The sequence below is a fragment of the Nycticebus coucang genome, chromosome 12 (genome assembly GCF_027406575.1).
Source record: "Nycticebus coucang isolate mNycCou1 chromosome 12, mNycCou1.pri, whole genome shotgun sequence".
Classification (NCBI taxonomy): domain Eukaryota; kingdom Metazoa; phylum Chordata; class Mammalia; order Primates; family Lorisidae; genus Nycticebus; species Nycticebus coucang.
The window spans coordinates 67028498-67045600 of NC_069791.1; the positions used below are offsets into that span (position 1 = coordinate 67028498).

A 17103-nucleotide genomic window follows, 5' to 3' on the forward strand; every position below is an offset into this window, starting at 1 on the left:
CTCTTTTTATTATAAACATTACCATAAGTACACTTACGTTGATTATACTCTTTAGTTGAAGATACGGGTTAATGCTTATAAATTAGAACCCGTTACCAGATTTTCTTTTCCTTTGGAGACAGAGTCTTTGTTGCCCAGGCTAGAGTGCCATGACCTCAGCCTAGCTCATAGCAACCTCAAACTCCTGGGCTCAAGCAACCCTTCTGTCTCAGCTTCCTGAGTAGCTGGGACTACTGGCACACAACACAATTCTTGGCTAATTTTTCTATTTTTAGTAGAAATGGGATCTCACTCTTGCTCAGGCTGGTCTTCAACTCCTAAATCCAAGTAATCCTTCCATCTCAGCCTCCTAGAGTGCTAGGTTTACAGGTGTTAGGCACCATGACCAGCCTATCATCATACATTTCATCATTTTATTATTGAGCTTATACAGTATGTTGACCACTCAATGGACTTTAACAAACTGGTCTTTAACATACAGAGGTAGTTCACATAAGGAACTAGGCCCACTGTACTGGTAACGTATATGTGTGCACATCCCATCTATGAAAATTAGGTCAAACTTAAGGAGGTGGTCAACTATGGAAGTTCTACTGTATATAGTACTCTTATATTGTAAAGCTTTAAGAAAATTAAACGACAATTCTATGTTCTTTTCTTGGCCGGGGCCAGGTTTGAACCCACCACCTCCGGTATATGAGGCCTGTGCCCTACTCCTTTGAACCACAGGTGCCACCCAATTCCATGTTCTCTTTTATCTCCAACTGTCCTAATGACCTTTTTATCTCCTTCTGTTCCTTGTAGGAATGAATCAACATACAATAAGAAAGTGTTCTTAATTCAACTCTTTTTTTCTAAATATTCTTGATTTGTCTTGCTCACAACTATATTTGCAGTGCCTAGTACAAGTGCTGAATGAGTGGCTCCAAAAACATCTTCCTATGTCAAAGCCTGGAGTTCTTGTTCATCATAGCCAGATAACAAGTCAGGTAACATGCCCTAAGCAACAAGTTTAATTAGCATTTCCTTCAGTTACCAACTACTGCCCATCATGGTAAATTTGGAAAACAGGAAAAAAATGACGACACCACCCATGTTTTTTTCATCCAGTTTTCTGGTTTTCAAAATTGCACCTTCACTTCCTTATGACCAGAATGCTTCAGTCTGTCTCAGACAAATCATCTTCTTCTCTTTCTCCTCCATTTTTCCTTCCAAATGTTCCTAAAATAATACTGCATGATCCTGGAGTTTTGTAGTGTCCTTGCTCTCCAGAGTAATTTGGAGAGTTACTTCTACAACACAGATATGGGGTAAAGGCTTCCAAATTTAATCAAAGGAACAGAACACCCATAAGACCTCTTTCTAGCATGTTTTCTAAGTGTCTATAAATGATTATTGCTTTTCATTCAATTACTAGTGCATATCTTAACCATTGTTTGGATAGTCAACCTTTATAAACCTGTGCTAATATTTAACCAGTATTAAATCAATACAACAAAAAGTTAATACAGGAAAGCCCGTGGATATGGAGGGATGACTGTCCTGTCTTTTATATAATAATCTGTTAGACAACAAATTTTTATACTTTTTAATGTAACAAGTATTTGTTATACATCATGAGGAATACAGGGAAAATTCCACATGAATTTTGCTTTCAAGAACTCAGAGTTTCATCAGTAAGAGAAAATACGCACAACATTAAGTACACCATAAAGTCAACGGTGCAACAGACTACTTCAGCCGAGAAAAGGCAGGCAGTCAGGGAAGGCTTAGCAGGGACAGCCACAAACTAAACTGAGCACTGTGCCAGATCCAGGCTTAGCTGTTAACAGGACAGCAGTTTTCACTTACGGCTCCCAAAGCCACAGGGTAAGAAGTCTGAATATTCTGCTGAAAGACCACAGAGAAAGCTCTGCCACTACATGGAGAGGGAAAGCTGAGCCCAGCCTTCCAGCAGTCTCTGATGAGGCATGTGATGGAAGACACCATCTTGGAAGTGGATCTTCCAGTACTGGCCAGCTCTTATAACAGCACATGGACCAGAGGTAAACCTCCCAGGTGAATCCTTCCCAATCTCAACTCAAAACTGTCAACAAAGAAAACTGCTGTATGAAGTCAGGAAGTTCTAGAGTGGTTTGTAAGGTCATCAACAGATAACCAAAACAGCTCAAATCTTATTTTCTAGCTAATGGGAAACAATGGAATGACAGCTGTTCTTCAGAATAATCAACCTAAGCTGGGTACTGTAGCGGGCACCGGTAGTCCCAGCTACTTGGGAAGTTGAGGCAAGAGGATTGCTTGAACTGAGGAGTTTGAAGTTGCTGTGAGCTATGGCACCATGGCACTCTATCCAGGGCAACAGAATGAGACTCTTTCAAAAAAAAAAAAAGAAAAGAAAAATCAACCTAGCAGCAACGTGTGGGACAGCCTGTGGGAAACATCTGATGCCAGGAAACAAGAGCCAGTGAAGTCTGAACTAGAGATAACAGTATATAGGGGGAGGAAAAAAACACAAAACGCTAACTACAAAGTTAGATCCAACAGGACTTGTGTATGTAACTATCTATCAAGGTAAGAGGAAGGAAGGAGTCAAAGTTGACCTAGATGTAGAGATCAGGTGACTACGGGATGATGACATTATTAAGGAAGAGCAAGGCAGATGATGAGTTCATAATAAGAAAACACAATGTGTTAACTTTAATACATAGACAAAATGGAACTAAAGGAAAATAACATTGATAATTACAGATATATTATGCAAACAATAGTGTAGAGTTTAAACAGAGTTTAAGAGAGCTCTAAAAATCCTGTTATCAGTGTCTTTCCACAATAGGAAAGGTTTTAAACCAAAAATTAAATTTAAAATCTTCAGTGGGTGGGCTAGTCTAACATAAAACAATATTTTCCTCAACTGTCAACTGAAAATTGGTTTAGCAACTAGAACAGGTAAGTAGGCACATCCTCATCCTCAAAGGGCAAAATCAATGTTTCCAGTAATCATTTTAGAATCAAATCTTTTGTGAACTCAGGACACCCTGCCCTTTTTTATTCCAACTACTGCCTTGTAGGCTCCACCCTCTGACATATTTCTACACTGAAGAGTTATTTTTTTAAGACCACAACTCTCACATGGTAGAATCAAAATCTTTACCAGGGCTTACAAAACACTGCAATCCTATCCTATGAACCTTGCTGTCACAGACTCACTTCATACGTTCCCCCCATTCACCCATAACAACAGCTCAGTTCTTTTAACAGGCCACGCCTCTTTGTTCACTTCAGGCTTTTCTTCTGTGGCTGGATTACTCTTCCTCACTGATTCTATGATGGAATCAACTCTATTCATCCTTCAGATTCTTTTACACACTCATCCTCACAGAAAAACCTTCTGGACTATTTCCTAGATAATTGCCTCCCCTCCCCCCAGTTCAATCACAATTCCCTCATATCTGAAAAGTACTTACCACAACAATAATTTCATGCCTTTAGGAAACTATGTTTAATTTTGGTATCCTCTGCTAAAACTTTAGTTCCCAGAAGGCAGCATTGTGGGTCTTACTTGCTTCCAAAGCCTGAAAACATAACTGCCTGGCACAAAGTAGATGCTCTATAAGTACTTTCTGAATCAACAGCATTCATTGGTATAGCAGGATAAGTAAGGGCATTAACTCCATAACAAAACTGAGTTCAAGTTCCAGCTCTGACCTTACAAGTTTTGTGACTAGATAGGTTATTTTTCAGCCTCTCAGTTTGTCTTATAAAATAAAGATAACAGTCCAGGCACGCTGGCTCACGCCTGTAATCCTAGCACTCTAGGAGGCTGAGGCTGATGGACTGCTTGAGCTCACAAGTTCGAGACCAGCTGGAGCAAAAGCAAGACCCTGTCTCTACTAAAAATAGAAAACTGAGGCAAGAGGATGGCTTGAGCCCAAGAGTTGGAGGTTGCTGTGAGCTATGATGCCACAGCACTCTACCAAGGGCAACAGCTTGAGAGACTGTCTCAAAAATAAATAAATATAAATAAAATAAAGATAACAGACGCCATGTCATTGAGAGAATTAAGAGTTAATATATGGAAAATACTTAGAACAGTGTGTCACATTATTAGGAGTGTATATTTTGTTCTATTTTTATTAACAATAATGCAAATATGATATTGTCAGATGCAAGATTCAGGCCATCTGTAAAGATCTAGAATATAGTAAAGCCTAAAATTTAGTAAACACATTAAATAGTAGCTCATATTATAATTGGCAAATAGGCTGTCTCACATTTTCAGTCTCCATGATTCATACCTCAATTTCAAAAATTCTCAGTCTCTATGATTCATACCTCAGTCTTTATCATTCTTTATGAGGGTTTCAAGAGTTCTCTTCTATCAGCTGCTAACCTCCAGAATAAAATCTAAAGCCTCTAGTCATGGGATTTACAGGATGTGGGTGTACAAACTCCCTAGCCATTTCCTCAAATTCACCACCACTCCCTACACTGAGGCACAATAAATTACGGATACAAAACCCAAAGCAAAGCTAGACCATTTCTTGGCCGTTTCCCTACAAGTAAGCTTACTAAATTGAGATGTGTCATAAAATCTTCCCAGTCCTCCACTTTCTCACAGGAGGATAAATCAAAGTGCTCAGGGCAACTGCTACCAAGGCACTTACCACAGGGTACCAGTGATTAATAGGAACCCCACCCCCACCCCCCAGACTTATATCGGAGATCCGGCCCTAGAATAGAACTGGCATGTTATAGGTACTCCGAGGTTGGTTACAAGTTGCCCTAAGTTTCCAATCTTCGTTCTACCCGGCATGAAGGCACCTGGCACGCGCATATCGGCCTCGCTCCCAACCAGCGCCCAAGCACGTGCTAGGCGCTGCGGGAACAGGAGCTGGACTAGTTCTATCCGCGCTGTAGAAGGGTTTTGAAGCACTTGCTGTCTCCTCGCTGAGTGCTGGTGACACCCACCCCCTTAACAACTGAAGGCAGAAGGTGGAAACGACTGGCCGTCACCCGCTGGGAGCCGAAGCTGGAGTTCAAAGTCACTATCTCCCTCCGCTTCTCCAGGCCGCGGTCGGGTGCACGGACACTGCCTCCTGTGGCAGCTTCGGTTCCAACAGAGGAAAGCGAAGGGGCCACCGAAGGAAGCTAGGTCTTTCAGAGCTGTCGCCCCCGCACAGCAGGCCGAGGGGCGGCCCGCGAAACTTCCCGAAGTGGAGGGAGCCGCGAGAGGGGTCGCCCGGACGCCCAGCGCCTTTGTCGCTCGGCTCGCCGCTGGTCCCCGCTGCTTGCGGCTCAGCGGCGCCCACAGTGAACTCTGGCACGGCCGGGTTTCGGCCCTCGCCTCCCGGCTCCGCGGACCTTACGCTCTCCCTCCCCCGCCCCCACCCCGGGGCTTAATGGAGATAACCTGGGGAGAGACCACCTTGCCTCACAAGGTCTGCCGCGGTGCCCCGGCGCACCCCGCGGCCGACACTTACTCGCCACTCAACTCGCCAGCTCGCGAGGCGGGCTCAGCAGCCTCCGCCGCCGCGGCTTTTAGTTACCAGGAGCAGCCGCCGACAGCTCCGTCGCCGCAGCGGAGGGAACAGCTGCGCTTCTTCCGGCCCTGCTGCGGCGTCACCCCGCGCCTGCGCACAGCGCCCCCTCCCGACTAATAACAGGAAGAACCATAGAGGTACGCCCGGCGCTAGGGAGGAGGGACCTGAGGAACGGGACCATAGAGAGGGCGCCTAGCCGCTCCCGCTTCCGGGCTCACCTGCAGAGTCTTGACTCCCCCATTAGGCGGGAGGACGAAAGGAACCAACTCCCCTCCCCGTCGTCCCCCGCGTCCCACAAGGCGTCACTATCTCCCTACAGGTGAAATGGGTGCAGGGACAGGTGGCCATGGAAATCTGCTGGATATGCACTTGTTTGCCCCGTTGCCTTTGGCAAGTCATTTATTCAACAAATATATTCTCAGGGCTTCCTCCGTGTAGGCACTGTTCTAGGAACAAGGTATACAGCAGTGAAGTGGGTCCCTGTTCTCATGAAACTTATGTTTTAGTTGCAAAGTCAGTAACTGAAATACAGGCTCAACAAGGGTTTGTTCAGGCAAAAATGCAAGCAGGAAACAAATAATAGCAAGAAAAGTGGTAGAGAGTGTGGTCAGGGAAGGCAGTTCGTTCTGACAGAAAGCTGAATGAGGCGACGAAGTGAACACTGCAGGCAAAGGGTGTGGATGGGCAGAGGCCCTGAGGTGGAAATGTGACCCGTATGCAAGAAACAGCAAGAGGCAGCGCTCGTAGATCAGTGGGTAGGGTGCCAGCCCCTGAGTCAGGCGAGTTTGAACCCGGCCCAGCCAGCTAAAACAACAATGACAACTCCAACAACAACAATAAGAAGTAGCCGGGCTTTGTGGTGGGCACCTGTAATCCCAGCTACTTGGCAGGCTGAAGCAAGACAATCACTTGAGCCCAGGAGTTTGAAGTTGCTGTTAGGTGACACCACGGCACTCTACCCAGGGCAACAGCTTGAGACTCTGTCTCAAAAAAAAAAAAGAAAAAAAGGAAACAGCAAGAATGCCAGCTTGGCTGCCATGCAGTGAGAGAGGGAGAATGTTAAGGACAGGGGTTGTCCAGGTGGCAGGGGCCAAGTTGTAAATGATCTTATTAAGATTTTGGTCTATCTTGGATTTATTCTAAGTGTGATGGGAAACTACTGGAGAATTGGAAGCAGGGGTGTGAGATCTGCGTATGTTTTCCAGAGATCGGGTGTGTGTTTGGAGACCTCTATAGTAGAAGCTCTACCGTAGAGGTCCCAGTAGAGGAAAGCCAGTTAGGAGGCTCTTGCCAGAGTCTAAATGGTGACTTAGACCACTGTGGCCAGGAACAAGGTGAGGGGAAACGGCCAGATGAGGGATTTTTTTTTTTAAAGGCAAAACAGAGGATTTTCAGATAGATCAGATGTTGACAGAGAAAGAAAGGGGTCAAGGATGACTACATGGTTTTTGGCTTGTGCAGCTGGGTGAATGGTGGTTCCTCTCACACATATTGGGGACATAGGGAGGAACAGATTAACATGTTTTGGACATGTTAAATTGCCAAGAAGACCTTCAAATCTTAGAGATATCAAGTAGGCAATTAGATAAATGAGTCTGGAGCTTAAAGAGGACAGGTGGACTTAGAGCAGTTGTTCTCAACCTTCCTAATGCCGTGGCCCTGTAATACAGTTCCTGTGGGTTGTGACCCACAGGTTGAGAACCACTGACTTAGAGGCTAGGGATTTAAGTGGGAAGTTACTATAGATGCCATAAAATATAGATACTATATAAAGCCATGTGCGTGGCTATACTTCCACCCAGGGAATGAGTGCAGCTAGAGAGAGAACAGCTGAACCAAGGGTTGAGGAGGGAAACGATAAGAAGGAGAAAGAAATAAAAGAGTGTGGTGTCCCAGAAGCCAAAGAAAGCACTCCCAATGAGAAGATTATGAACAGCAGCACTACCAGATGCTGTTCAGGGAAACAAGAAAGAAGGACATTCACTGGAAGTGAGGTCAGGGAAGGGGCCTCGGAGGTCTGTGGAGGTCTTTAGAGGAAAGAATGGGGAGCCAAATGACTAGCAGAATGTTGTTGGCTTCCTGGGTCTGGAGCTTTATGATCATAAAGTTAAAGTGAAGCCAGGCAGCAAGGATGTGGGTCTTTCTCCAGCCACGTGCACAGATGCTAAAGAGAAGGAATGGGTCCTAGAGAGGAATGTCTGAAATTGAGATTTTGGAGATGGTGCAGGTGTTGGTCATGATGAAACGTAGGGTGTGCCTCTGAGTGGGTGGCTGAGCTGGAGGGGAAGTTAAGGTCCTTGAAGGGGAGAGACTAGGAAACTAAGAGGCCTGGGTATGTGTGGATCATTTAAGATGTTAAACATCAAGAAAGATGTCAGAAATGGGGGTAGGGGAGACCATAAAATAGGTTTTTAAATCTTCAATGAATAAAGGAGATCATGAGGAGGCTAGCAGATAGCTTCACAAGAAAGAAGAGGGTACACGTACTTCCCAGGGTTCAGTTCATTGTCATGTTGTTTTTGTTTTGCTTTGTTTCAAGGAAAGTGAGAGAAACAATAGTCTGGATGCAGCAATGAGTGCCCCTACTTGAGGACAGTGGAATGTGGCTTACAAGGGTTCACACTGGAGAAAGCAAGACCTCTGTTAAGATGGCTGCAGGGGAGCAGCATTCTGAGGGAATGGCCATGTTTCAGGGAAGCAGAAGATGAAGGGCTGCTTTGAGGAGAGGCTAAGTACATAGGGATCTTCCTGATGACAGTCCATAGGTTCCGAAGGGTGCTGTGCTTGGGAAACTTTAGAACAGAGGTGTTCAATCTGTGGCCTAAAATAGCTATGAAGGCAGCCCAATACAAAATCATAAACTGGTTTAAAACATGAGATTTGGGGTCATTTTTTGGTGGAATTCAATTGCACAGTTCTTGAGCATGAACTTTGTAGATAACGTCTTTTCGAAATGTCATGTAAAGTAAACACATGTAGGCTCTCACTATTTATACTCATGTGTGGCATCAGTTTTATTGTGGTATGTTGCTTCCAGTGTGTTATCTCCCAAGCACAGACAGTCGAATTGACATCATCAGATGTTATATGTGCTTGTAGTGACTAGACCAGGCAGGGATTATCAACAGTATTTCAACCTACCATTGTAACATTAGGTGTTTAATGTTATTTAGAAGTCCAGTAAGCATTCTTTCTTTTTCTTTTTTGGGGGCAGCAGGGGATAGAGACTCACTTTGTTGCCCTCAGTAGAGTGCTATGGTGTCATAGCTAACAGCAACCTCAAACTCTTGGGCTCAAGTGATTCTCTTGCCTCAGCTTCCCAAGTAGCTGGGACTACCGGCGCCCACCATAATACTTTGCTATTTTTAGAGATGGGATCTCCCTCTTGCTCAGGCTGCTCTCAAACTGTGATCTCAGGCCATCCACTTGCCTTGGCCCCCCATAGTGGTAGGATTACAACCAGTAAGCATTCTTATTGGGTTACCAAGGATACCTCCACACCTTGTACATCACCCACTGCCACACTTTACAGTTAGCCCTGCCTTGCCCTACATCAGCGGCCTCAAAGTGGAACGGTCCAAACCATGCTTTCTATTTTCCTGTCAATTAATTTCCTTCCTTCCTTCCTTCCTTCCTTCCTTCCTTCCTTCCTTCTTTCCTTCCTTCCTTCCTTCTTCTCTCTCTCTCTTTTTTTTTAAACAGAGTCTCACTCTGTTGCTAGAGTATAGTGGGATCATCATACTCACTGCAACCTCAAACTTCTGGGTTCAAGCAATCCTCCTGCCTCAGCCTCCTGAATGTGTGGCTGATTTTTCCTACTGGGGTCTTGCTCTTGCCCAGGTTGGTCTCAAACTTCTAAGCTAAAAGAATCCTATCGCCTTAGCCTCCCAGGGTGCTAGGATTACAGATATGAGCCACCATGCCCAGCCCTGTCAATTAATTTTCCTAACAAAAGTAAATATAGGCCGGGTACAGTGGTTCACGCCTGTAATGCTAGAACTGTGGGCGGCTGAGGTAGGTGGATCGCTTAGCTCAGGAGTTCCAGAGCAGCATGAGCAAGAGTGGGACCCTGTCTCTACTAAAAACAGAAAAACTAGATGGGCATTGTTGTGCCTATAGTCCCAGCTACTTGGGAGGTGGAGGCAAGAGGATTGCTCAAGCCTTTGAGTTTGAAGTTGCTGTGACCTTTGATGTCATGGCATTCTACCCAGGGTAACAGAGTGAGACCCTCTCAAAAAAAAAAAAAAAAAGGTAAATATAGCTCTTATCTGTTATTATTTTTTTAATTCCAGCATGGCTTCTACAATGTCTCAAAAGAAAACAGAACCTAAGGAAAGAAAAATTATAGATGAAAGAAGATTGTTCAATGAAGTGCACAGATGACTACATTTTTGTCAAGGCAAATAGTAAAGCACTATTTACCTTTATTTGTAAGGAATTGTGCAAGTTTTCGAAGACTATAATTTTAAAAGGTATTATATGGAAAAACATGCTGCCAAATTTGATGCATATAAAGGATTGTGTTATAAGAATAATCTAGTAGAACTGAGGATAAGTCTGTCTTCTCAACAAAAAATTTTTAAAAGTTACAACTCAGACAGATTCCTTTGTAAAAACTAGTTATGTGGTAGCATATTTAATAGCAAAAAAATCAACACCATTTACTGATGGTGAGTTTATTAAGCAATGTATGGAAAGCATGTCAGATGTAATCTGCCCTGAAAAACAGGAGGATATTTCTAAAAATCAATTTGTCTCATTAGACTATAGCCAGGTGAATTAAAGAGATTAGAAAATCTACCAAAAGAAAATCAGAGAGTAAAGCTGCTGTTTAAAATTTTATGCTTTGGTAAGGGATGACAGAACTGATGCTACAAATATGGTTCAACTTTCCATTTTTATTAGAGGTATTGATGACAAATATTATGTCACTGAAGAAAAGGCTTCTTTACGTGCCATTAAAGGACACAACTAAATCAAGAGACTTATCAGTACAAAATATGTTAAAATGATTTTCTTTGTCTGTTGTCAACATATCTGGTACAGTTACTGATGGTACCCTGGTGGTGGTAGGTAAAAGAGAGGGACTTGTAAAATTAATAGAAGACAATGCAATTGCCACACAAAACTCATGTTTGATGAAGTATCATTGCATGGAATATCAAGAATATTAATGTGCAAAGGCTTTAAAAATGGATAACGTCATACAAATCATCATGCCAAGGGAGTGAATCACTGCTAATTCTAAGAATTCTTTAAAAGTATTGATGTTGATTATGGCGACTTTTTTGGACACAAGATGGCTAAGTTAAGGCCAAATGTTGAAAATTTTATGATTTGTGATACATCATCAAAAACCAAATTTGTGCCAGAACTTGACATTGAAAACTGGTTTACAGATTTAGCATTTTTAGTTGTTTTAAGTAAGGTAAACACGTCTTTTTTTCAAGGTGAAAGCAAATTTATCAATACAATGTTTCAAACTGTAACAGCATTCTTTTTTTTTTTGAGACAGGGTTTCACTATGTTGCCCTCCATAGAGTGCTGTATTATCATAGCTCACAGCAACCTCAAACTCTTGGGCTTAAGCGATTCTCTTGCCTCAGCCTCCCAAGTAGCTGGGACTAAAGGCGCCAGCCACAATGCCTGGCTATTTTTTGTTGTAGTTGTCATTGTTGTTTAGCAGGGCCTGGGCTGGGTTCAAACCTGCCAGCTATGGTATATGTGGCTGGTGCTCTAGCCGTTGAACTACAGGCGCTGAGTCTATAACAGCATTCTAAATGAAAATGAAATATGGTAAGCTGAAATTAAGGCAAACAGTTTTATACATTTTGACATGTTGGCTAAACACAGTCCTGTGAACAGTGAAAAATATCCAGCCTTGATTTTCAACTTGATATAAGGATTTGAAAACAGATTTCAAGATTTCCAGGACCCTATTTTTAGTCGACATAAATATGTTACCTGCTAATTTTCAAATGGAATGCATAGAGCTTCAATCTGACATTCAACTTAAAGAAAAATTTGATCATGTCTCTTTACTTGACTTTTATAGGTCCTATCTTCTCAGAGACAAATATCTTCACAATCATACCTTATTCATGTCATCACTACTTTTTGGCAGTACCTGCATTTGTGAGCAACTACTTTCAAGAATGAAGCACATAAAAAATAAAATTAGAACCAAAACATCTACAAACACCTCAAGAACTCCCTGAGAATTGCAGCTACTTCCATCAAACCACATATTGACGCATTAGTTTCTCAAACATAACATCAAATATCCCACTAGTTTAATGTTGCCACTTTTCTTTTGTTTATATATACATAAACATATATATACATATATAAACAAAATATATATTATATATATGTGTATATATATATAGAGAGAGACAGTCTTACTTTGTCACCCTCAGTAGAGTGCTATGGCATCATAGCTCACAGCAACCACTACTCTTGGGCTCAAGTGATTCTCTTGCCTCAGCTTCCCATGTAGCTGAAACTACAGGTGCCCACCACAATGCCTGACTATTTTTAGAGGTGAAGGTCTCACTCTGGCTCAGGCTGGTCTCGAACCTGTGAGCTCAGGCAATCCACCTGCCTTAACCTCCCAGAGTGCTGGGATTACAGGCGTAAGTCACTGTGCCCAGCCTTGTTTTTATAATAAAAATACTTTTTAAAACCCCAAAACATTTTATTTCTTAGATATGTACATTTTCTATATTAGTAACATAGACTTGGGACCTGCTTGACTATTTTAAAGGACTCTCTAAATGCTTCTGTGTAATTGGGATTATCATGTGAGGACTTTTTTGCTTATCTGTAGTGGTGGAGATTATGCAAATTATGCATATACCTTTATTTTTTCTCATCAGCTTTCATTAATGTTTGTGTGTTTAATGTATGGCCCAAAATATCTCTTCTTCTTCCAGTGTGACCCAGAGAGCTAAAAGGTTGGACATTCCTACTTTAGAAGGTAGACCGGAGTGAGAGCTTAGTAGTAAAGAGATTTACCTGGGGATGAGATCCTTGAATAAAACAAGGGCAGTGGACTTGATGGGCTTATCTTCCTTGTGGCTCCTCTTGGAGGGGGTGAATTATTGCTTTCAGTTATAGCCACCTCCTTAGTATGGTTCTCATAAGCCCTCCATCATGTTGAGGTCGGCAATATTGGCAGTGGGTATGATAGTTTCAGCGGGAAAGAAAGGGTCTGTCTGTGCACCTGATCCCTGCTGTGGTTAGTGTCAAATTAATGGCAGGTATAATCAAGTAACCTCTCTGAGTCTGGAATTTTTTATTTATAAAATAGGGATTTTATGTTGCCAATGGCCTTCCAAGGGTGAAATGGGATCCCATTGAGAAACTAGTAGTAGTTTCTAGTAGTAGTTATTTGTCCAGATGTTGGCGGAGTCTTAAGTCTTATGTCTGCATATTTTCCTTCTTCCAGGTTGTCTGGAATCCATCTGTCATCTTTGAAGCCTCAGGCCTTTATTACAAAGGCGGAATGATTCTAGCTAAGGCTACTAGTGTGATTGGATAATGTTTTGAGATGTTACTTTCCCATCTTTGTTTTTCTCCAGGTATTTCTCCTTTTCTCTTCCCCAGTATTTTTATTTTTTCTTCTTCTCTTTAGAAAGGTTTGTGGTGGGACTACTTGCCTTTGTGTTTCCAAAAGCTTAGTTCTACTGGGAAGATAATACCACATTTCCTTGAAGGAGACTTCAATATAGAAGGTGCACATTTGAGGGGAAAATGACAAGTGATTTTCCACTGTGATTTTTACTAATCACAGAGATTAGCAAAAGACTTCTGCTGTGCTAGGAAAAGGAAAAGAGAGAGGGAAAATGTTGAGAGTGGTGATGATGGTAGGTCCAAAAACGGTGTCTGGGAGTGACTGAAAAAGTCCAGAGCAATGGATATGTGGTGTTGTGTCTGGGCAGGTAGAGCGTGGTGGTGCCATGAAAGTGGCTACAGAGCCACTGGATATGAAGGAGCCACAGACTGGAGCCAGAGATGTATTTGGCTGACTGCTGGCTGAGAGCATATTGGATGCATCAGGAACCACAGGTGTGGCAGGTGACTTGAGTACCAGATGCTTCCCTCTCAACATCTTGGAGAAACCCATGCTCTGTGAAATTTAGACAGAACTTAAAGAGAAGAAAGCAGGGTACAGAGGACCCTACATGACCTGGGATACAGGTTCTGGCTCTTCCATATATTGGGAACTCAAAATAGAAATGAAGTTGAATCCTGGAGAATTAGTGTGCTCTGCTCAGAGGAGTGAAGGGAGCATGAGAAAACTAACAGGAAAGGACTGAGGTATGGAGTCATGAGATGCAAGGGCCAGAAAGGGTTATAGGGATCAGATGGTTCTGAGTTGACAAGTGACACATCCGAGTCACACTGTTCCTGCTTTATCCTATCTAGATGCCACAGCTGTGCCCATACCCCCCTTCTTGTAGAACCTTTACCAAACCTCAGACATCAGAGCAGACCACCACAATTCTTACTCAATCCACTTATTGCTTGTTAGTTATATTTTTCCTTAGACTGATTTTTTTTTTTTTTTTTTTGAGACAGAGTCTCAGGCCGTCACCCTGGGTAGAGTGCCCTAGCGTCACAGATCACAGCAACCTCAAACTCTTGGGCTTAAGTGATTCTCTTGCCTCAGCCTCCCAAGGAGCTGGGACTATAGGCGCCTCCCACAATACCTAGCTGTTTTTGTTGTTGTTGCAGTTGTCACTGTTGTTTTTAGCTGGCCTGGGCTGAATTTGAACCTGCCAGGCTCGGTGTATGTGGCTGATGCCCTACCCACTGAGCCATGGGGTGCTGCCTATGATTTCTTTTTCTTTTTCTGTTTTGTTTCTTTTTGTTTAGCAGGCCCTGGCTGAGTTCATCCATGGTGTACAGGGCCCATACTCTAACCATTGAGCTACAGGCACCCAGCCCTGATTTAGTTTTCATTAAAATATGCTTAATGTCCCAAAGAAATGGGCATAACTACTATCACTCCTTATCACTATTGTAAATAGATAATAAGTCTCACTTTCTCATAAAAATAGATTCAACGAGGCCAGACACAGTGGCTTACACCTGTAATCCTTACAACTGTGGAAGCCAAGGCAAGAGGATCTTTTGAGCTCAGTTCAGACCAGCCTGAGCAAGAACGAGACCCCATCTCTACAAAAAATAGACAAATTATTTGGATGTGGTGGTACATACCCGTTGTCCTGCTACTTGGGAGGGAGGATCCCTTGACCCCAGGAGTTTGAGGTTGCAGTGAGCTATGACGACACCACTGTTACACTCTAGCCAGGGCAACAGAGAGACCTTGTCTCAAAAGGAAAAAAAGATTCACTAACAAAACAATGTTATTGAATTTTAAAATGTGCAATTACAGTAAACAAACCAATGAACTATAAGCAAAAATTAAGTCTATGCAAGGTATGAAATGTACAACTAAAACTACTAAACTTCTGTTTTTTTTTTTTTACAGTTTTTGGCCAGGGCTGGGCTTGAATCCTTTTTTTTTGGATTACCCCACTGGCATATGGGGCCAGTGCCCTACTCCTTTGAGCCACAGGCGCTGCCCTAAAACTAAATTTCTTTAAGAAAAGAATGGACTAGTTTGTGATCAGTCAGAAGCAAAGGGATATTTGCTCCATTTCAATTAGTTTAAGGGAAAGATGAATTTCTATGTCCATAGAGTGAGTATTTTTGTTGTTGTTGTTGTTAAGTGTTAAACAGCATGAAGAATCAGAAAAGGCAAAAAGATATTTACCTGCAGAATGAACTATTATCAACAGACTTGTTTTGCTGTTTTCCCAGGAGTTCTGTTTATGAAAATCTGTATCACTGTAGTGGTTCTGATCTCCTGGATTTAGGGTGGAAGGCGTGAAATATGCACAAGCCCCTCTTAGCATGCCAGAGAGCTGTGGCTATAATTCAAATACTTCTGTAAACCATCACAGAACTATGTTATTTCATTTTCTGGTTGCAGTTAGTTTAATGTGCATCCAACCTGTAAAGCCATTCATGGTAGTAGAGGGCTGCCATTATTCACAATTTGTGCATCATCATTTTGTTCCCAAGAGCTGTAAGTATTGCCATCAGCTTTATCTAGATGAAAGTATGCTGAACTTACCATGGAGGAAATTATTCCTGAACTCAGTCTGCTTTCAGAAGCAGTAATTTCCTGCCATTCTGGCCCATTACTTGTAAAAAAAAAAATCAATGTTATTGAAGTATAATTTATAAACAGTGCAATGTACCCGGTTTAAGTATACCTTTCTATCAGTTTTGTCAAATTTATATGCCTGTGTAATTACACCCACAATCAAGGTAGAGATAATTTTCATCCCCTCAAAATATTCTCCTGTGATCCTTCCCTGTCCATTCATCACACCCATCCCTGGCACAGGGCAACCACTCACCTACTTTCTGCCACTTGAGAGAAGACTTGCTTTTTCTGTAGTTTCATACATATGGGATCATATGACATGTATTCTTGAGTCTGGTTTCTTTTAGTCAACATGGTTTTGAGATTCCTCTATGTTACGTGTATTAATAGTTTATTCCTTTTTATTATTGAATTGTATTCTATTGCAAGGATATAGCACCATTTGTTTATCCATTCGAAAGGCATTGGGTTCCTTCCAGTTTGGGAGAATTACGAATACAGCTGCAATGAACATTCATGTACAAGTCGTTGAGTGGATATGTATTTTCATTTCTCTAGGGGTAGAATTGCTTCATTTCTCTGGGGTAGAATAATAAGGGCCAGATTGTTTTCCCAAGTGGTTGCATTATTTTATTTTTCCACTGACAATGAATGAGAGTTCTTTTGCTCCACATTCTCATTGGCACTTGGTGTTGCCAGGCTTTAAAGGATGTGCAGTGGTGTATCATTGTGCTTTTATCTTATGTTTCTCTGATGACTAATTATGTGTAGCATCTTTTCTTGTGCTTACACCTGTAATCCTACAATCATTTTGTATATCTTCTTTTGTGAAGTTTCTGTTCAAATTTTGTGCTCATTTTTTTTTTTTTTTTTTTGAGACAGAGTCTCACTTTGTTACCCTCAGTGCAGTGCCATGGCAACATAGCTCACCGCAACCTCAAACTCCTGGGCTCAAGCAAATCTCTTGCCTCAGACTCCTAAGTAGCTGGGACTACACGTGCTTGCCACAACGCCCAGCTATTTTTGGAGATGGGATCTTGCTGTGGCTTAGGCTGGCCTCGAACTCATGAGCTTAAGCAATCTAGCCATCTTGGCCTCCCAGAGTTTTAGAATTACAGGCATGAGCCACTGCGCCTGCCCTTTTGTGCTCATTTTAAAGATTGAGTTTTTTTGTCTTCTCATTTTTTGTTTTTTCTTTTTCTTATTTGAGTCAAGTTCTGAGTGGCATAAATCACTGAGCGTGGCCATCTTATTGTAATTGAGTTGTAAGAGTTCTTTCTATATTTTGGATGTAGGTCCTTACTATTGCATATATTTTCTCTCAGTCTCTGGATTACCTTTTTTTTTGGATTACCTTTTTATTTCCATTTTAATTTTTAA

General features: G+C 42.2%; 1 protein-coding gene across 4 annotated transcripts in view; it reads right to left on the reverse strand.

Moving 5' to 3' along the window:
- Window positions 1–5673, reverse strand: part of RNF216 (ring finger protein 216) — a 210443-nt gene extending 204770 nt beyond the window's left edge. For 3 of the 4 annotated variants that reach the window (XM_053556827.1, XM_053556826.1, XM_053556824.1), the window contains exon 1: window positions 5481–5588. The gene's annotated coding sequence lies outside the window, so the exon portion shown is untranslated. Of the gene's footprint in view, window positions 1–5480 lie in introns of all 4 variants that reach the window. The other variant, XM_053556823.1, reaches the window with a different exon arrangement.
- Between the last annotated feature and the right edge of the window lie 11430 nt (window positions 5674–17103).